The sequence below is a fragment of the Mixophyes fleayi genome, chromosome 2, assembly GCF_038048845.1.
Source record: "Mixophyes fleayi isolate aMixFle1 chromosome 2, aMixFle1.hap1, whole genome shotgun sequence".
NCBI lineage: Eukaryota > Metazoa > Chordata > Amphibia > Anura > Limnodynastidae > Mixophyes > Mixophyes fleayi.
Genome location: NC_134403.1, coordinates 312546150 through 312569501, shown reverse-complemented (window position 1 = coordinate 312569501; position 23352 = coordinate 312546150).

Genomic DNA, 23352 nt, shown 5'->3' with positions numbered 1-23352 from the left:
CGCTATTCCAGTATCAAAATATAATTACAAATGTTAGAATAGTTTACTGGGTGGTGCACTATTACACAAATAGCTATTATTGAAGCATGAAGAGGATAGGAAGAATTGTGTATTGGAAGGCACTCAGCGATCTACTTGTTAAAAATAAAAAACTTGTACTTTATTAATATACTTAAAATATACCTCCTAATTGAATAGCGAAATATTAAAGTGACTAAAGTGAATTAAAATAGCAAATTGAATTGCTATGCCCTGCTACTTGTTATCAATATATATAAAGCTAATCAGAATATAATAGTCACTCCTCTTCTAATTATATTTGACTACCTAAGATACCATTGCAACTGAAAATGTATGCTGTGTGTACTGAGGTTATCTTGATTGGAACCAATGGTCATATGATTATAGTTGACACAATTTATAAGGTAATGAGCTTATATGTTGACTCAAACCTCTGATGATGTAAGGAGCATTTTATTATATAAGTATATCCTCATGTTTATATAAGCTCACACCAAGTTGAGTACTAATATATATTATTATTAAGTAGTATTTCTGGGGCTAAAAGGAACTCTGACTAATGTTGATTAGTTTGTATAATCTAGTAATCCTTTGTCCCTGTAATATACTACTGAACTGCTAACAAACAGGCGCTTGATATGTCTGTAGTTCTCCTACTAATATTGATAGTGCCGTTTGTGCAGTCCTGCATACACACACTAGTGAACTGCTACCAATCAAGCACCTGATATATCTGTTAGTTCACCTACTAAATAGCGGTAGTGCCGTTTGGCAATCATACACACACACACATACATTTAGATTAATAAATGACCCATACAGGGGTGAGTGATAGTTAGGTTAATACAGGTAGCAAGGAGTGAATATTTGCAGCAACAGGGTAAACGCCAACGCGCGTTTCGCTACATGCTTTTTCAAGGCAACCAGAAGTGAGGGAGATTGAGAGTATTTATGCAGCTGTTCACGCCCACTGCTCTGACGTGTCACTCTACAATAGGCAGAGACTCTGTGTCTCATGATTTCCGTGATTGATAGTTGAAGTAACCTATCCTATTGATAGAATTTATGTTTAGCCATTCCCAATGATAGAGGATTGGGGGATCTATGTTTTCCGTTTGTCAGCATGTAAACAAACACTATGTGAATACTGAATTGAGATTTCTTGAACTGTTTCAGTTTATTTAAAATACTACAGCAGTCTAAATAAGGGAATGAATCTCCATATAATATGGTAAGTATGTGATGATATTTGATCCTATGCATATAAGGATTAAAATTAAAGCTTATTATACATATGTGTTTATGTGATGATATTTGATCCTATGCATATAAGGATTAAAATTAAAGCTTATTATACATATGTGTTTAGATAACACAGATTATGTAAAGTATGTTATTGATAATTACTAAGCTAATAACATAATCCAGCAATGCTTAATCCCATTAACTCAATTGATATATTCCCTGTACATACATTTTATAATGTGTGAAACTCTTATTGTATTTATACATTCTAGATTAAACTAGATTGAGATTTGTCCATATTGAACCCTTCAAGATCTGAATGGATCAAAGTGGAAAAGATATATAGTGAAAATAAAATAAATAAAATAAAAGTGATGAATATGAAGCCCATAAAAATTAAGCTATTAAAATTAATTAATAAATTGTGAAATTAACGGTTAGATGAGCCCATGTTAAAACATAGAAGAAGGCATTTAAAGTGAGACATTTGGACTACATATGGTCCCTATAATATAGTTAATCTATTAAGTGGACAAATATTTCAAGTGATTAAAGATTGGTATAAAACTATACCTACAGTTTGTGAAAATATGGATAAATCTTGTATAAAAAGATAGACACCCAACAAACATTATAATTATCCTCATAAATAGACCATAAAGTTATTGGAATCATTGAGTCCATTTGGGATCAAACTATTCATCATGAAAATTTGTCTTGCTTCTCGTTTAAGGAGTTCCTGTTGAAAATTACCACCACGGATTCCCAATGAGACCTTTTCCATGGCAAAACCTGATAATAGTTTGGGGTTACTGCTATGATGTAATAAGAAATGTTTTGCCACAGTTGTCAAAGGTTTAAATTTATCTTTATCCCGAGAGGCATTTTTAATATTGTTTACGTGTTCTAAGAGGCGTTTCTTGAACGGCCTACTTGTCATACCAATATATTTCAACCCACACGGGCAAGTTAGACAGTATATCACACCGATAGAGTTACAATTCAGAAACTCAGTTATTCGCCAAGTTTTAGAATAGCGGTCAGTATATTCTTTAGTTTGTATACAATACTCACACGCCTTACATGTGCCACACTTAAAGAATCCTATAGTTGTCTTAGGAATCTTATTGTGGGAACTGAAATGGCTGTGCACCAATTGGTCTTTAAGATTTCTAGATCTTCTCCAAGATATGGAGACTTTGTTAGGCAAAATCTGATTTAGATCCTCATCTAATAATAATACGTTCCAGTGTTTCTGAAAGATCTCTGAAATAGCCTTCCATTCGTTACAGAATGATCCAATCATTCTAACTCCAGAGTCCTGAACTTTATTTTTTACAGATGGATATATTAATGATTCTCTATTTGTTTGTTGGACCGAGTGTACTGCTTTCCGTATAATTTTATTACTGTACCCCCGCCGTTTTAATCTAGTCTGCAATTCCTGTGATCTTACTTGAAAAGTATTGTCATCTGAGCAGTTACGTTTAGTCCTAAGAAGTTCACCCTTAGGGAGACCTCTAAGGACAGGGGGAAAATGGGAGCTGGTATAATGTAACAAACTATTCGTAGCTGTGGACTTCCTATAAACATCAGTACAGATTTTACCTTCTCTATTAATTTGTATTTGTAGGTCAAGGAAATTTATAGTGTTTTTATGAATATCTGAAGTCAATTTCAAATTGAGATTATTGTCATTAAGAATTCCAATGAATTCCTGAAACATATTTTCCTGACCATCCCATAATATTAGTATGTCATCTATATAGCGAAGCCATAATAGTATATGGTTCGTATATTGTTCATTTTCATCATTAAATACAAATTGTTGTTCCCACCAGCCGAGAAAGATGTTAGCATACGTCGGTGCACAAGATGTGCCCATCGCAGTCCCTCTGATCTGAAGATAGAATTTATCCTCAAATAGGAAATAGTTCTTTGTCAAAACAAAATCAAGAAGTTCAATCAGAAATGTATTGAATTCACTCTGGATCTTCATGTCTAGAAAATGTCGAACTGCCTGGATGCCATATTGATGTAATATATTTGTATACAGGGATTCCACATCAAGGGATGCCAACATGGTTTTACTATTAACTGATAAGTCATTAATTTTGGATAGTACATCCAAAGTATCTCTTGTATATGAGGGCAAACTCGTTACAAATTCACGTAAATGTTGGTCTACAAACTGACTAGCTTTTTCACTCAGACTTCCAACCCCTGAGACTATGGGTCTCCCTGGTGGAACCTTGTCATTTTTATGAATTTTCGGTAGAGCATATAAGGTTGGAATAATTGGGTTTGCTACCTCAAGAAAATCAAAGTCCATTTTCGATATTATTCCATTGTTGAAAGCTCGTTTTATTAAATTCATATACATTGACAAGAAGTTGGCAGTGGGGTTAAAAATAAGTCTTTTGTAGCATAAGGGATCATCCAATTGGCGATATATCTCAGCCTTATACATTGATATTGGCCATAGGACAATATTCCCCCCTTTATCCGAGGGTTTAATCACTATGTCCTTCCAAGATTCTAAATCCCTTAAAGCATTCCTCTCTTGTACAGTGAGATTACATTTAGACTGTGAATATTTGATTTTACCCATTAATTTGTCAAGATCCCTTGATACTAGATCCCTGTATATTCTAACTTGTGGGCATATTGACAGGTCAGGAGAAAATCTAGATTTCTTTTTCAGTTGTAATTTTGCTGTATTTGTGACTGTTAATAAACATTGGCCAGAATTGGTGTCTAATTCTTGCAGAGTTTGTAAAGCTTGTCTCTCCTCCTCAGTTTCTAGACTGAGTATTTGTACAGTAGCATCATTCATATCAGGATTGAGTCTCTCTTTATTACCAAAGAATTTTTTAAGGAGAAGTTTTCTAGTAAAAAACGCAAGGTCTTTTTCCCATTCAAATCTATTGAACGTTTTATTTGGGGAGAAGGTTAAACCCTTACTCAATACTTGAATATGTGCAATATCAAGTGGTTTGTCTGACAAATTTATAATTCTCAAAGTGTCTTCCATTATCTCTGTCGTCTGTTGTTCCTTCGAAATGTTTGAAGACCTTCTAATCCTTCCATCTGCTTCCTCTTTTTGTCTTTGGATCTTGCCCCTCCCCCTTTGTATCGGTTTGTGGGTACATGGCCCCCTACTTCTGTGTCCCTTGAACCTCGACCTAAAAAATCTCTAGATTGAAATAATTGGTCTCTATTACCAGGAGAGGTTTCAGATGTCTCACCTTCAGATGATTCTATTTCAGAGGTGCTAAATGAGGTAGTCGGTCTAATGGACTTACGCACATCCCATCTAAATATTTTATTCTGGGCATAATCGTTTTTATCTCGTAAGAATTTTGTACGTTTTTTCTCCATAATAAATTTGTCATATTCATCTAGATCTTCCTTAACTTTTTCATACGCTTTCTTGAAGCGATCTAATCCTTCAAACTCCTTTAATTTGTCTCCTAATTTGGTAAGATCACTTGTATATTGTTCCAACAATAGATTATCGTGTTTCAATAATACATTTATCAAATCGGTGGAACATTTTGTCAAAATCGACTCCCACTCTTTTTTTAAATCTAATGTAGCTAATTCAAAGGCCGGATAGAGTCTTGGTCTTAGACCTCTCGGAATCATTTTTTGTTTGATGTAGTTGTTAAACATTGTTTTATTCCAATGCACCTTGGTTTGTTTAAATAATAAGTTCTTTAATTCCATTAGATAATCAGACCAACTTCTGTTTTCATTGACTTCTAGAGAGTTACCATCAAGGAAATCAATTTCAGTGTCTCTTAACCACTTTTGTTGTCTAAGACCATTGGTTCCAATCAAGATAACCTCAGTACACACAGCATACATTTTCAGTTGCAATGGTATCTTAGGTAGTCAAATATAATTAGAAGAGGAGTGACTATTATATTCTGATTAGCTTTATATATATTGATAACAAGTAGCAGGGCATAGCAATTCAATTTGCTATTTTAATTCACTTTAGTCACTTTAATATTTCGCTATTCAATTAGGAGGTATATTTTAAGTATATTAATAAAGTACAAGTTTTTTATTTTTAACAAGTAGATCGCTGAGTGCCTTCCAATACACAATTCTTCCTATCCTCTTCATGCTTCAAAAATACTGACTGTTGTCTGGCTTTGTTTTCTAAAATCGTTACAGAAACGAATACTCTTCTTTGTCTTGGTCATTAACACAATGGGGCTATTCCAATTGCTTTTGATTCCTCAATGACATTGAGTTCCAAAATGTTTTTAATTTAATGTCTCACAGCTATATGCTTAGCTTCAGGAATGTGGCAAGGTCTTACTCTTACTACCACTCCTGTAGGTTTACTACATGGAGTTGTATGAGGGTGGTACATCCAAGTTCCTCAGAAAACTCATGATTACTTTAAACTACTTCATAATTCTGTCATCTCTGCTCTAGTGACAGATCAATCCTTATGGGAACATTGGTATCCTGCAATACTGCGTTTATTATAGCGACTTGTGACCCTCCGTGTCAGGCCATGGTTTCAACAAATTGATATGATAATTCTGGACTCTTTCCTCCCGCTTTCCTGCCTGTCTTTATAAGTGACAAGCCCCACAGCTTCATTCACCTCATACGGCCCCTGCTAATGAATGTATAATAATTTACTCTCCTGTGTGGGTACCAGTACAAGAATTTTGTCTCCTGGTTGGAAACTCCTTATTACAGTTGACTTATCTTAGTTACTTTTTTGCCTTGCTTGCACAGAAAAGTCTATACCAATGGGGTGATCTTCCCCAACCTGTCATACAACTGGAACACAAATTGGATCACATTGGGTTCTTTAGGGCCCTGTTTCTCCCAGCCCACCTTGAGAACATCCAAAATTACCCCTGGCTGTCTGCCATACAATAATTCAAAAGAGCAAATCCCTGTGGACGCTTGAGGCACATCTCTAAATGCAGACATTAAATAGAGTAGCAATAAATCCCATTTCTGTTTTTCTTGCGCTACTGCCTTTCTCTCCTTATGCTTAAGGGTTCTGTTAATACGTTCCACAAACCCATCAGTCTGCAGGTGGTATACTGATGTGTGCAATATTTCTACCTCGAGGGACATCAGACAGAATTTCAGACATACTGTAGGTAGTCATACAAGCATTGCAAAATATATTGGTTGAAATAATTGCAGCCAGGAAATTCATTTTATTTAAATTTTAGTTGGTTCTAGTTTTCCTGGCATATTAGAGAGAGAGACTGAAATCCTTGTAGTGGCGTTTTAGAGTACATATTAAGAAAAGCAAAAAAGGATTCCCAGCAAAATTTATAAGTAGCCATTTATCCACTCTGTCCTATGTTGATAACGTCTTCTTTGTCCTTGTAGTGCAATGCTGACATAGCATGACATGTGATCGTGAAAAATAAGCAATTTTAGCTGTCTTAGCCACTGAAGCAGAAGTCCCTGAGGTCTTTCCTTCTAGGCTTAGTAGCCACGAGCAAGGGGAATCATAACTGTGTACAATTCATATGAATACACAGTATACTTTTTATAATCTTACATATTAGGTTCTAAGAAATGCTTATTAAAGTAATGTGCAAGCTATGGAGATAGTGACAATATAAAATGTTGAATTACTTGTTTACAAAAAATTGACAAATTAGTATAAAAAAAATCTGATTTACTAATTAGAGTTTTGCCATTTTAATTACATATGGCCTCCGATCATGCTTTTAGAGTGTAGGTGGGTATAGAAGAGTCAATAAACAAAGAAACTATATGTTGCTCTTATTAACAATGCATTATTATTAATATTATTATTAATATTATTAATATTATCATTATTTAAATTTGCCACCACCAAATTCTTCAGTGGAGAAGTAAATCTTATTAGAAAGATATAAAGAACTAACAGGCAAAATAGAGGACATTCAAGAAGAATAAATTCAAGGGTAGCAACAAATTAAGCATAAAACTATAATTAAGATATAATAAATAAAGTATATAACAGCTAACATGAAGAACACGCAAGAGACATGATACAAGATGACACACAGGTAGACCAGAAGGGAGTAGACAAGAAGACAAGGAGGAGAAAGGACACTGCTTGTAAGAGCTTACATCTAATTTCTTAACAAAAGCCTGTTCTCCATTGATGATAGGTTATTGCTTGTATTAGTAAACTGTGTGCACAATTGTGTGTGTGTGCGTGTGTGCGTGCGTGTGTGTGTGTGTGCAAATTAGTGGTAGCCAGTCATTTATTTTTCACACATGGTTCTTTTTAAATTATAATTAGTGCTAATTAACATTAACATAAATAGGGCTAATGTAAATGTGAATCCTAAGGTATTTCAAATTCTAGTTACTGTGCTAATCACATAGACATAAAGGTGTAGTTTTATTGTTAATGTAATCAATATAAAGGTCACATTTCATAGAAAAGCCAGCCCGCTCTTTAGTCATGAGGTTCGCTCAATCTTTAAAGTCACTATATCCTTCCTTTTAAGCAATTTCCTGGCAAAATCTAGGACTGTTTTGAGAAAACTGTGGCTTATATAAGCCCTGGATATAGGTTTTTGTAGTGTTTGATAAACAATGTTCAAAAGGAACTTGAAAGCCCTTGTGGGATTTCCTGGATCTACCACCACAGCAGTGAATGGAACTTTTTCAAGAATGCTACTTGATGGCTCTCACAAATAAAATAAAATTAAGTATCAGAAGTTGACAATCCAGTTTATTTTAAATAATCACCGTCTGTCAAAGTGCATCTCAAGGGTTTATAAACACAGGAATTGTTTTATCACCCGGGATTCCCTGTGGTTAAATGCATGTGCAATCAGAGGAAAGTTTTCACCTTTCCACTTTTGCCTTCAGGGATATTTTTTACACTTTAGAGAAAGTGACCTTGAGGGGCTGTTTTTTTTTTCTAGATAAACTCGGTTTGTTAGCTGCACTGAAATGACATGCACAGTGTTTCTTAAGAAAATTGTTAGCTTGATGTTCAAGACCTATAGGGCTTTAAGAGCAACTTCTATCAATATGCTGATACAAACAAATGCTGTACTATTATATATTCTTATACGAACAAGAATTGTCTTTACAGTGCCATCATTAATTTTATTATCTTCTTAATATTGTAGAGTTTTGATTGATTTTTGTATCATTTCATTTGTATCATTTTGTATCAGTTTTGGTATTCTTGAAATACCAAACCTGTAGTTCTCAAAATACATATGGCTTATTTATGAAAGTACAAGTTATGCAGATGACATTTTTTGTGATGTCCCATGGCTATTTTTGGACAAATTCACTGTTTATGGGTCAGCATATAGATTTGCTGGTCAATTGCTGGTGCCATATTTTGTACCTTCTGATGGGAGGAGCTGTCTGGGTCATGGTCAGTCTTTGCTTTGTGGGATAAAATTATTTAAATGAGGTAAAGGTGTGAAGAAGGGATATTTTGGGGGTGTACCTTGCTTTCGGGTATTAAAATGGACTTTGCATTTACATTTTTATTACTTCTATTATTCGTCTTGCTCTCCAAAAAGTAGGCAATTCCCTTCTAAGGAATACTTTCGAGGACTGGATGGTGAGTGTGCAGCTTGAAATGCATTTGGCTAACAAATAAGAACATTAATACAAATAAAAAGTGGACTCCCGTAGTGTGTGTGGCTTGTAAATGAGCCCTTTAGCTGAGTTAAGCGTAATATCAGAAGGCTTGATTTAAAGGGCCTTGAGCGTAGTTCCAACCGTATTCAAATGGAAGCGGGTCTCAAGATGTGTTTTAATTTGAACCTGGATATAAGTATAATTTGCCTAAATGGTACTTGTTTTACGTAGACAGACAGAACAGACTGCAGTATATGGAAAAGCATATGTGACATATAAGGTCACATCACAATGCATACCAACATGGTGCACTAGTGAATACACTGTCTATTGTTGGCCACTTTCATCATATTATAAATCTGACATCACTGGGTTCAAAATGAGTAGCATGAATATATTGATCAAATCAGATGATTGTCTGCAAGATACATGGTGGAGGGAATCGGCTTGATAGAGAGGTTCGCTCTTCAGTAATTTCTGTTAGTTACATACTTAGCAAACTAATATTTCTAGTTTAGAAATATGACCTGTAGAGGCTATTGCCTTGAGACGCTCGCTCGACACAGACATAAACACATTCACTTGCTGACCAACATGGTTAAGACAACTAGAATCATCATTTATAAGCCATTCAAGTTTGTGATAAAATTTGATCACAAGGGGAAATATAATGGTTAATACGTAAACATGATGAAATAGCATACAGTCTGTGCTGTACAGCATGGTTTTGGACTCAAGTGTTCTGCATTGTATTTATGATACATGGTTATCTCTGCGAATATATATAGAAATTCTGAAATAGTCTAGATAACATAGGAATTGTAACTAACTCTGTGATACACATGCACACACAAACACACAATGAAATTTGAGATTCACACATTCATATACACATACACAGACACATAGTGGAGGCACATATTCACACTGATAAAACAGTTGAAGTAGGCTTATCATTGCATTTGATGTAATATATTATGCCTTCCACAATGTGTTATTGTATGTGTAAAAACTGTTATTGAAAATACCTATTGTTAATTAACAATACATATTAAATGAGATGTTGTGGAAAATCTTTTTTAATAAGATTATTATTATTCCCTGTATTATACTGTGTGTATCAGAGTAATTTGTGCAGAAATTGAAATAGAGCTGGGTTTAAACTGGAAACCACCTTCTGTGAGTGATAGTTAATGAGATTGGATATTCAATGGTCACTTGCATGGGACCCTCAGTGTTAACAGAGAACAATAACAGACTCCAGAATAGAACTCTTTAACATGGCATAGAAAAAGGACTAATGCTAAAGACTGCTTGAGCTACAGAAGAGGCAAGTGCTACAGTATATGGACTGTACTATAAAGTGCATAAAGGTGTGTGTGTGTGTGTGTGTGTGTATATATATATATATATATATATATATATATATATATATATATATATATATATATATATGTGTTATAGATAGATAATTGTCATTGATTTGTAAGATACCAAATTGTTATACATATAGGAAAGGGAGTATATTTACAAATTAGTCTCATAAGATAATATAGTTGACAAGATTTGATAAGTCGCCATTAAGTGTAATCTAATAAGTTTGTAAACCTTCATAGGTAACATTTAGTGGGTTGAGATAGGGATGTCTGGGTATTTTCCACCAGCAGAACTCCACCTAAAATTTAACAACTCCCCTTTGATTATCCTTTGTATTTATGAGCACTGTACCCACAATTCAAATAATGTATTTTCTTGCATGAAAACCCATTATCTATTTTTCTGCATGTAATCTCCAACTGGTCAGAGACAGGAACTACAGCTGAACTTGTAATATTCAACCTCCAGGAACCAACACAGACTAGTCTCCAATGCCCAGAATCAGCAACTAGCACAGTATATGTAATCACCAACTGGCCAGAGCAAAGAAATAGTACAGTGCCTGAAATTATTAACTGCCCAAAGCTACGAGCTAGAGTTCTACCTGTGGTTATCAACTGTTCAGAGCCAGGAACTAGAACAGTACATGTAATCAATTACCAGTCCCAGGACTTTGCACTGTATCTGCAACTATCAAATACCTGAAGCCAGGAACTAACTCTCTATCTGTAAGGATCAACTGCATGGGACCATGAACTAGAGCAGAGCCTATAATCTGCAACTGCTCACAGCCAGAAACTAACATTGTACTAGTAATGATCAGTTGCATGGATTAATGAACTAGCACAGCACCACCAAATGATTGGAGAATGGAACTACCGCTCCACTTACAATCACAATATACCAAGATCTTGAAACTAGCACAGTACCTGTATCCACCATCTGCTCAGAGCAAGGAAATAGCAGTGCCCATTTTTCTCAACTGCCCAGAGCCATGAACTAGCACTCTACCTCTTGTATCTGTATTGTATTGTATCTGTAATTATTAACTGCCCTAAGTCAGCGATTGGCATTGTATCTGTAATTGTCAACTGCCCAGAGCCAGGAACTAGCACAATGTATCCTTGAATATGTCTACCCACCAACAGCAACAATTCTCCCACTACCTTGATTATCAAGTGTACCCCACACCTCTCATTGTAAGTTTGTTTGGGCAAGACCATCTTTAAAACAACAGGGATATCCAAAGGCGCCAAGATGGTGTATAATGAAGCACAGAGTATTAATTCAAAACATTGTATATTTTACAACATGTATGAATCAGTGCACTGATATATAAAATCAAATATCCATTTCGCATACATACATATACATCAAGTCCTCAGGGACAGGCAATTGAGCATAATCCGTTTACAAAACTTTTGGTGCAGTCCGTAGTATATGTGTGAAGTTCAAAGCAAAACTGCTTGTAGTTATACCACGAGTATGCGTTGGTCAAATATCAAACAGGTGTCCCAATATACAAAGTCCCGTTTCACAAATAGAAGACCAAAAACAATATGACACATATATCCATATGTATTCAATCCTGCGGTGAGCAGGTAAGTATGTTATTATGTAGGTCACTTTTGGTACAGTCAATGGTTTTTACGTGTACAACATCCAAGCCAGATAGTTTGCAACTCGTTTCTACAAACGATTGCTGATCCGTGCCACACTGTGTGGTAAGATGTCCCAAAATGCCGTTTCCTTGCTGATATGACTAAGAGATATTCTCTAGTATATGGTCACTTCATTTTTCAGCACTATAACCAGCATTGAGGGTTTCTGCTATCAGTCTATCGTTATGGAGACACACTGGTTACTCGGTGATATATCCGAGGGATCGCTTACCCTGTAGTTGATTTTCCTAAGGTGCCGACCCTGAGTGTTTTCTCCTTCAGATTCGCGGGACTCTTCGGTCCAAGGAGATGGACGCGGCCGCGTCTTCTTCCTTGCGCATGCGCACTTCGCGACTTAGTGTTTCCGTTTCAGGGACGTTCTCGCGAGCACAGCAGGATGGAAGTTCTGTTTGTTAGTGCAATAGTTGGTGTCCGTTACCTACGCGTTTCGCCGACAGACGGCTTTGTCAGGGGTACCTTCTGTTTCATATCATTGTACATTACGGGCCTGAGTCATTAAGGAGAGTAAAGCATAAGAAAGGAGTAACTTTGAACCTGGGAAAAACCATGTTGCATTGGAGGGGGAGGTAATAGTAAAATGTGGGGACAGATTTATAGCTGAGGTAGGGCATGTCCTAGATCAACTTTACATTTCAGTGTTAAAATAAAGCTATCAGGTATTTGTGTGCTAGATGAAAAAACAGCCAGTATTTATCTTATGAGCAAAATAATAAATTAATATGCACCCCTTGCATTGTAACATGGCTTGTCCTGGAGAACATTTACTCCTTTTTTTGCCTTACTTTCCTTAATGACTCAGGCCCTACTAGTTTATATCATGGCCCCTTCAGAGCTCTCTACAAACTATTAGCACTAAAAGCAGTAAAAGAAAATATTATTAATAATAATAATAATAATAATAATAGTAACTAAAGCTGTTATATTGAATTGAATCATATTGACAAGATTCATATTTGCTAAATGTTTGCCTGTACATGCATTTCACACTTTTTACCCTTGAAACTAAAATGACAGCAGGGGAAAAATTGATGTCACAATGCAGACATAGTGAAATTATTTATACATCATTGCAATAAACAGTATGTCATGATGTTCCATTTTAGAAATGTATATTTTCCAAGTGTCTACACTGTTAGAGAAATGAAATGCAGTAATGATTTGTACCTACTTAAATAAAATTTGTCACATTCTTTTGTGTGGAAAACTACAGCTAAAAAATGCAGTGGAAGAAAATCTTGGCGATAGCAATACATTTCGCAACAAATTAGCACCATGGACATCTATAGACCTCCTGGAAAATCACCACATTTCAGAACGTAGCGGGAGTGCATATTAAATAAATAATTAAATAACTTGCAAATAATTCTTACCCATCCATTAACTTTTACAGCATTTTACTTTAGTAATAAAAATATTTTAGTGGATGGACAATATACTTAAATTTATTATTCACATTCTTCAGTAAATTCTCAATAAATTGCCATGTAGCACGCTCGACATTGCCTGTCTGCGATTTTCATGTGAATTATTTTATATGGTTCTTAACAGAGCTTGAATTTGCAGCCAACATTTTGATGCTAGGAAAACATACAGTTTTGTTTTCCAAAAATGATAAAAGCAGGGTGCTACATTATAATGTTTTATCTACACATTCCAGATGAAATTCTTTATTTCATGCTTAGTTGACAATATACTTTATATAAAAAATAAGAGTGTAAAATACTTCTTTGTTTTGTTGATGGGGGTATGCTAATACGTAAAATATTAAAAGTAACATGTAAGGGCATATTAAATATTTTTGTACTGAAAAGGAACACAGGCTGTTGCCATCAAACATCAGATAACTCAGGACCAAGAAACAAACACTATAAAACTTTATTTAGCCATTATCTATTGGTAAAATTATTGTTACAAATGTCAACATTTCCACATTTTGTGGCATAGCTGCTACCGATTTAGCCAAAAAAGTGTGAAAGGTTTTGGTTTTGGATCTGGATTTAATTAAACATTGTTAAAAATAGGCAAAATAGTATAATTTTGAGCATATTACTATTTATAGCATTAACATTCATTTTCAGTCATTTCCAGTCTATTTTCCAATGCACCCTTCACAAAATTGGAGAAATGGGGCCAAGAGTACTCTCTCCACATCCATTCAGGAGGCAGCAATAATTTCATTACAGCCACAATCCCTGACTGACTGTTACTAGCTGGGACGCAGTGGCATTGTGAGGCATGCTGGTTGCCCTGTTGGTGGGTAGTGAGTGAGTACACCCCTTCTTGGGTGTCACCTCTGCTGCAAGTCCCCATTACTGCGGGTTTGGATGAAGCTTACCCTGGAAAATTATTTTTTAGCCCTCCCTCACCATAAATATTTATGAGTCCCCTGGTTTGATTCAGAACAAAGGATTACGGTACAGAGCATATAAATAAAGAAAAGTAGGAAAGTCATGCTCTTGGCAACCGATGAATACTTTGGCAATGTATTGTGTGCCTAATATTTGAATTTTTATATGGGTGCAGGCCACCTTCATTTATTTATATAATGATAGCAAATTAAGTAACTGTTTACAATTGGGTATCTACTTATGCCTCTGACTATCTATTGACATCTGATTGTTAATGACACTTCACTCTAAATAAGGTGTATAATGTTTCAGATTTAGTGCATACATAGTGCTTCACCGTTTTTATTTTGTGCATCTGACCCTAATTTTTTTGCTGTTTGATTTATCTAATGGGCTTGCATCAGTTGCTAGCATGACAAATGACATATTTTTTTTGCAGCATAGATATGGTTGCTGAATGTCGAAAATGGGGTGTGCAGCTGTGTGCTGATCCTCACAAAACCCCCTTTTTTAAATACAGATTTCACTGAATGAACTTTTCAAAAGTGACAATTCCAAATATTGAAAATAGAGAAGATTAGAGTATAATAATATATAGCAGTCACCAGTGCCGTAACTAGACATTTTAGTGCCCTGGGCGAGACAGGGCACCGGCGCCCCCCATCTAAGTGGGAGTGGCATTGGACAAGTGGGTGTGGCCAACCTAATGTGTGGGTGTGGCTAGCACTTTACTGAAAGAATATATAATATATATATATATATATATATATATATATATATATATTATACACACACACACACCCACACACACTGGTGGGATTCCATTAAGCTAGCTTTTTTTTATATAGAAAGGAGAAGCCCTATGACATACATTGCTATTTTAATATAGTACACTAAAAAGAGGCAAGATGGGAATATTAGGTCAAGTAACAGAACAGATCTTATAGGTCAGAGGGTAGTAAAGAAAATAAATGTTCACCAGTGTGCCTCCTTTAGCACTCACAAGCACCCACAAGCAAAAAGGATCTTTAATTTTGCAGAACACAATTTTTTTTATTTTTTTTTATATTTTACTTTTTTTTCTAAAATACAATTGACCTACTAACTTGCTGGATAAATTAATAAATAAGCACTTTGGGTACATTCCAGATCACTTATAGATCAATTGTTTAGTAAAACAGTTACTGGATTGTTGTAAAAGGCATTTTGCAAAAAAATGCTGGCTTTTGAATATTGAGTGACCTCCTAAGCTGAGTAAAAATACATAGCCTGCCCACACACACATAATATAAATACAATTTTACTTACCTGTCCTGTGTCCTGTGTCCCTGTGTCGTTACGCTGCCTCTGCCCCAGCAGTGCTCCTCGCTGAATACGACGTCACATTCAGTGGGAGCGAGGAGACTGCCGGGATGCGCCGGGAGATCAGGTGACTTTTTTTTTGACACGGCTGCAATTTTCTTTTTTTTTTTTTTTAATATAATATGCCGGCGGGTAGGGGAAGGTAGCGGGCGGCTGCTGCGCCCTCTTGGGCTTGCGCCCAGGGCGATGGCACCGCCCGCACCACCCTAGTTATGGCTCTGGCAGTCACATTAATGATGCTGGAATCACCAATGACTGGTATTGACACAACTAAATAGATAGACACGGAGTCTAACGCACCTCCAGTGTTCACTAGGGACCCCCACGCACAGGTATGTACTTAGCTGCAGTTCTCTGAGTTAGTCACCAGTGCAATGGAGTACTGAACAGGAATGGTCGAACAATCCGGGCCAATGTCAAACAATAGCGCAGTACACAGGGAGGATTCAGGAGAGTGGTCAGAGGCATGCCAAATATCAGAACCAGAACGGACAAGGTGGTACCAAACAATAAGCAAGGGAGAAGTCCAGGAACAAGCCAAGAATCAGAAGCCAAACAGCAGGCAGTAGGAACAGATTACACGCAACAGAAATGCTAGAGCTGGTAAACTAATTCTCTAGCACCAGAACATAGTTCTGAGGAGCCTTAAATAGAAGGAAGTGGTCCCTAATTGTAAGATGGTAATTTTGGTGGTCAGATACAGCTGACCGCTGACAGAAACGAATAGAGAGCATTGCCTAGCAACAGGATGCGACTTCACTGTGCATGCACACATAGTGTGGTCGCCCGAGATCCAGAAGTGCATCCTGTTGCTAGAAAAGGGGACGCAGGTAGTCATCATCTAGGGGAAGTGTGGGGAGGGCACCTGACAATAGCCATTTTTTGGGGAGTGCAACTGCTTCTGAATCTCACATGTAAACACCCAGTTTTTTTCAAAATTATTTCAGTTGTCACAGCCTCAGACAAGATTACTTTTACTAGAAATACGTTTAAGTTTAAAAGAAAGTAATCTGCTTGCTTTTGGATTCTGTTGCTAATAGTCAGACAGGAAAAGCACACTGTTTTTCTCCAAGAAACAAATATAATATTTAGTTCAGAATGATATCTATCTAACTCAGTCTGTATATGCTGTCTAGTACTATTATTTATATATATATATATATATATATATATATATATATATATATATATATATATATGCAAAGCAATGCACTACATTAAAAGCAACCAGTAGAAACTAGTCTGTGTAAAGTCTTTTTAAGATTGAAATTAAATACAATTGAACAGCAAATTATTCTAGCTGACTATCCTCTACAGAACTGCTTTACAATAATTACAGGATTCTGTTGCCTTCCTATGTCCCTGGTTCACCCTGAATGCTATTTTCTGAGCAGATCATCATCATATTTAACATTTATTTATATAGCACCAGCAAATTCTATAGCACTTTACAATTGGGAACAAACATTAGTAAAACAATACTGGGTAAAACATACAGACAGAAAGGTAAGAGGGTCCTGCTCGCAGAGCTTACAATCTATCGGACATACAAACTCCACACAGATAAGGCCATGGTCGGGAATTGAACTCATGACCCTGGTGCAGTGAAGCAGAAGTGCTAACCACTAAGCCACCGTGCTGTCCAAGGAAATTGCAATAGTTGATGCTGGAGATGATGAGTACATGAATGAAGATTTTTGCAGTGTCTTGTGTGAGATATATGCGTATTCTGGAAATGTTTTTTAGATGTATGTAACATAATTTAGATATAGTGTCGATGTGGGGAGCAAAGGATAGTTGTGAGTCAAGGATTACACCTAGGCAGTGAGCTTGCAGGGTGGGAATTATGGTCATGTTATCAACAGAAATAGAAATGTCAGACAGGAAGCTTCTGATTTTGGGTGAGAATATTATTAATTCAGTTTTTGAAAAATTGAGTTTGAGTTGGCTAGAAGACATCCTAGATGAAATGACAGAAAGACAGTCAGTAACGCGAGACAACACAGATGGTGAGAGATCAGGAGAGGAGAGATAGAGTTGTGTATCATCTGCATAGAGATGATACTGAAATCCAAAGGAGCTTATTAGTTTTCAAAGAGAAGTGGTGTAGCTATAGAATTGCAGAGGACCTAGGACTAAGCCTTGTGGTACTCCAACTGATAAAGGAAACGGAGCGAATGTGGATCTAGAGAAATTAACACTGAAATACCAAATAGATAGGTATGACTCTGCCTATACTTTGTATGTGGCAGCAGTACCTTAAATCTACCAGAGGTGCTGCTGTTCTGCCCCTGAACTTTACACCACGCCTGTAGGAGTTAATCTCACCTGATTAGAACTGCACCTGTCTCACAGCTTCTAATACCTGCCTCAATCTGTGCTCTGGGCAGATCATGGTTTATACCTGGCTGCTGTTTGCCACCTGTTTATCCCTGTTCCAGCTTAGCTTTGCTACTGTCTGATCTCCTGTTGTGACCCTCTGCCTGATTCCTGGACCCTGCTTGCTTGCCTTTTGCCCTGACCTCTGCCTGATTACTGGACTATGCTAATTTGCTTGTGACCCTGACCTCTGCCTGGCTACTGGATTCTGCTTGAACTCTTGTTGCCCTGACCTTTGCCTGGTCACTGGACTCAGCTAGTCTGTTTGCTTCCCTGGACTGCATTGTGCCTCTGGCAATCTGGAATCCTTATCCCTGCCTACTTAGTCTGGAGCCTCGTTCCTTCTGACAATTGGGTAACTCAATATACTTGTTCCTGCATTTAAACTGTAATTGTCATTGTTTGGAACCTATTGCTTCTGTGGACTACTCCTGCCATTCATCACACCTGTTCATATTCAATACACTTGTTCCTGCATTTAAACTGTATTTGTCATTGCTTGGAACCTGTTGTTTCGATGGATTATTCCTGCCATTGATCACACCTGTTCATATTTGTGTATTGGAGTATACTTGTTTGTTCTGCTACCTGAAATATGCATACACCACAAACTGAATCCTTGTTCGCATATTTTGCCTAAATAAAGATACTTGGTTTCTATACTTTAGTTGCCACTTCCTGAATTCGCTAGGAATCATAACACAGTGCCTCAAGACCTAAAGATTGTAGCGTTTGTATGAGGAGAGAGTGGACAACAGTGTCAAATGTAGCAGAGAGATCCAGGAGAATTAGAAGTGAGTAATGGCCTTTAGTTTTTCCTGTGATCAAAACATTAACAACTTTGGGCAGCGCAGTCTCTGTGGAGTGTTGAGAGCGAAAGCCTGACTGAAGAGAATCCAGTAGGTTGTTTGCTTTAAGAAAGTGTGTGAGGTGAGTGCAGCTAACCTTGTGAAAATGAGGGAGGACTATATATTCAAGAGATAGAGATCCAAAACTCTCAAGAGGTTTGCGAAAAAAAATTCCCTGAAATTTTGTTTCCCCCCGTTCTGAGATCAGAGTTTAACAGGAGAAACCAAGTCACAACTCTGTTTCACTCAGATCCCCAACGTTGGATTGTGTTGGACTTCACATAATCTGAACGGCTCATCTCTAAATTATAGATTTAAACATTGGTCCCAGGAAGATTGGATTTCTCTGCATCGTTCTTAAGGCTGAAATCTATTCCACACCATTGGTATCATTTAATGGTGAATGTGAGACCTATTTTTACATCTACATATGTGTATACACATTGAAGGTTGCACAAGGTGATGAAGTAACTTATATGAACATATCTTTATGTTTTTCATTTTTGCTGTTCTTTTCTCTTGGATAGAATTTTGAGATGCATCTCCAACAATAAACTGCATGAAAGGACAGCAAATCTCATTTGATGGGCACTTTGGTAGAAAAAAATCAAGCAATAAACTTATATGTAATTTGGACATTTATTTGTGATATCATCTATGACATAAGTTTACATATATATAACTTAAAAATAATTGTTATGATTCCATGTGATATATGTGAATTTTAATATTTAATGTTTAATTGTGCGAGGGCCAGCACCATTATCTGTATTTGACAATATGTATCATATTTCAATCTTTGGTCTTGTTGATGAAACTCAAGTACAGATAGAGGCTGCAGGCCATAAAGTTGCATAGTAGACCCCTAAAATCTTTTTGTATAAGCTATACATTAAAGTAAAAAAATCTACATTAATATTAACATAATTTACATCAATCCATTTGGACCATCTTGCCAAATTAATATAATACTGAAGAGGAGCACAGTAAAATTTGCAGTTTCATTTTTACTAAAGTCACAGAAAAATACTAGTGCCATAAGAACAATACACAGAGCCAAAATATAAGTCAATATAAGACCATAACAATGCCCATTTTGTTGAAGCCAAGCTTCATTAAAACATACGGAGATTCCCAGTAAAATGCGTATTAAACTGCAATATGTTGTAGCTTAATAAATGCAGACACTAATGGGGAAGTTTCTAGAAGCTTTTTCCTTCTTCTAACCCACAGTACTGTCATGATTCGAGTATTTGTGTGTGTGGGAAAATGTTTCTGGGCACTGGAAACCCCTATTAAGTGTGCCCTGATGAATTCCTAAAACATACATAATCGATAGTAAAACAAAACATCCCCTTATAACATTAATTAATGATAATTGCCTCAGCGATTACAGGAACAATTACTATATAGATCTAGTCCTCTATAATCTGCAGCAAACCACTCAAATTCCTGAGATGCAGCACATTCTGTATGGAATGTCCAATTGTATCCATTTCTGGCCAGCTCCTTCCATCAAGAGTAACATTTTAACCCCCACACAATAGATGCCAAATTGTGAACATGGCCACACAAGTCATGAAAATAAAGGTACATACTAAAGGTCATCTCAATACGACATCTTATCAGACACATAAATCACTGTGACCACCCTTGCAACAGAGTATTAATTGTTATCATAGCCATGACTCTGCCAGCGGGTCAAGACATGGTCAGGGTTTTCCTATAAAATGTTGTTTGCCTTGTCACTCTTTCTTCTGCCTTTAATATGGAAAGGTTTGATATAAGTTATTGTTACAACACTGAAAAATCCTGAAAGGCTGGAGTTCTCCATCTTATTATCTTATTATCTCCAGATGAACATTTTACAGTTTGTTGTCTCTAAGGGAGATCCTCCTTGAAACTGACAAAGGTCATGATGGAGCTTTTCCTAGAACAAAGGAAATGGAAGAGGCTTTCCAAAACATTTGTTAACCCTGCTGCAAAGAAAGAGAGCATAATGAGGATATACAACAGTTAAATACTCATAGGTAATGAGTCCTTTAACTGTAATGCTTGCCTAAGATAAAGAGAGTGGCAAACCAGAGGCGTTCCTTACAATATTTGAATGTGTAGCCAAGGCTCAAACCTCTTACCTCTTCATATCGGCTAGTGGGATTGCATCTATTTTATGCTGAGAGGCCCAGCAACTTATGTACAAATAAGCCATGTATTATGCGAAAGCAAACAAAACCATTGCTGATTGAACGTCACTTAATACAAGTGCCACCTTAATGACTGATATTACATCAGTTGAAATAAATTTTAATGTGACCGAAGCTGCCTCAAGAGATCTCAGGTAACGAAATATAGCAATTTCTCTGTCTATTGTTGAAATTCCTTTTAATATAACTTTACCTAATGGGAGCACTGGATTAAGTCTAGATATTGGCATGTGGATTAGATAAAGAAAGTTGCACATTAGTTCAACTCTATACCCTACCCCCCAAGTATTCTTCTCATAAATATAAAGTAAATCAAATTGTTGTAAAACAGGTAAGTGACTCAGAAAGCTAAGGAGTGTCATCACACCAAAACCAAGGCTTTTTGAGGAGCTAATGCACTACTATCTCTATTCTGCTACTGAACCCAACTGTCAGTGTGCCAGACCATGTATCATCAGTTTATATAGTACCACTTATTCCACAGCACTGTACAGAGAACTCACTCACATCAACCCCTGCACCATTGGAGCATACAGTCTAAATTCCCTAACATATACACACACTGAGAAAGACTAAGATCAATTCTAACTTACTAGTATGTTTTTTTGGAGTGTGGGAGGAAACCCACACAAACACAGGGAGAACACACAAACTCTACACAGATAATGCCATGGTCAGGAATTAAATTCATGATGCCAGTGCAATGAGGCGGAAGTGCTAACCACTAAGCCACCATGCTGCCCTAATGTATCTAATAGTCTGAGGTTGTCTATATCATTATCTGTGCTAGGAGGTTGGAAAAGGAACATCCTCCCTTGTCCTGTAGTAAATGGATGAACTGTTTCTCCCAAGTTTACCAAAATCTAGTAATCATCCACTATATGTGTGGAGTTTGTGCGCTTTCCTCATGTTTGCATGGGTTTCCTCCAGGTTCTCTGATTTCTTTCATCAGTCCAAAAAAAGATTAAGGTTAAATGGCTTCTAACAAAGTTAGCCCTAGTATCTGTTTGTATGTTTTTGTGGTAGGAAATATAAACTGTAAGCTCCACTGAGGCATGTACTGGTGTAAATCATTAAATATTCTATGTATGTAATATGTAGGTACTGTATAAATAAAGATTAATATTAATAAGGTTCACCTCTCTTACCTTTCTTCACCTTGCAATTTTTCAATTTACCTTCCCTATTTCTCCTATTCACTTCCAACACTTGTTTGTGGGTCTGTTGTTGTTCTCTGTTTTAAGTTTTTTCATGATTGATAAACCATAACCTAAAGCTTAATTAAAATACCTTCTCACTTGTGTGCTCAAACTGTTTTGCTCCTTGCTTCTATCTCATTCCATGACTTACACAAGCAGAAACAAACTTCACGCCCACAAATCATATTCTCATATCCTCCTTCTTGACCTGCTCATTCTCATGACTGCTGGCATTATACCTCCAAACTCGAGCTCTCTACAATACCCATTATCTGCTAATGCTATTCTTTCCACCAAAAAACTTACCATCCGCATCATACTCCCAAACCCTCCAACCTTATCCACATCTCTATACTACCCCGTTTCCTGGGCACTCTAGAAAGATCTGATTTTAAGAAACCAGCTTTCATCCCTAATCTGTTCATTCTTCAACCTCCTTTCCATTACAGAAACTCGGCTTACCTCTTCTCACACTAAATCATCTAAGCTTTCTGCTATGGGAAACACTTTCTCAACCACCTTTCAAAACTCAGAACACCAAGGTAACCATGCAGACTTCCTACTTTCTGCACATTGCACCTTAATGTCATACCCCCATACCTCTCCCTTTACTTCTCTGCATTTAAATCCACACCATCCATCTCTTCTCTCCACTCCACCTTGTGTTGCTGTTATTTATCTCTCCCCAGGTCCAGTCTCCCAATTCTTTGAACATTTTCTGCTTGGCTTACATATTCCCTATACTTTGACCTACCCAGGGGCAGGCTAGGCCAGGGGGCAGGGGGGCATCGGCCCCCCGGGCCGCTCAGAATTACTGATGTTAGGGCCGGCCGCTCCCCAGATTTAAAATCGCCGTTTTTTTTCAGCGGCCGCATTCCATGAAAATGGATGCGGCTGCGTCATCGCACAGGCAGCCACATCACTTGACACAGGATGCGGCCGCGTTATCAATGATGCGGCCGCATCCCTTGTCATGTGATGCGGCCGCCTGTGCGCCCCCCGGGCTGAAATTGCCAGCCTGCGCCTGGACCCACCTACTTTTGTACTAGACCTTTCTCTTACTCCTTTGATCTCTCCCAGAGGAC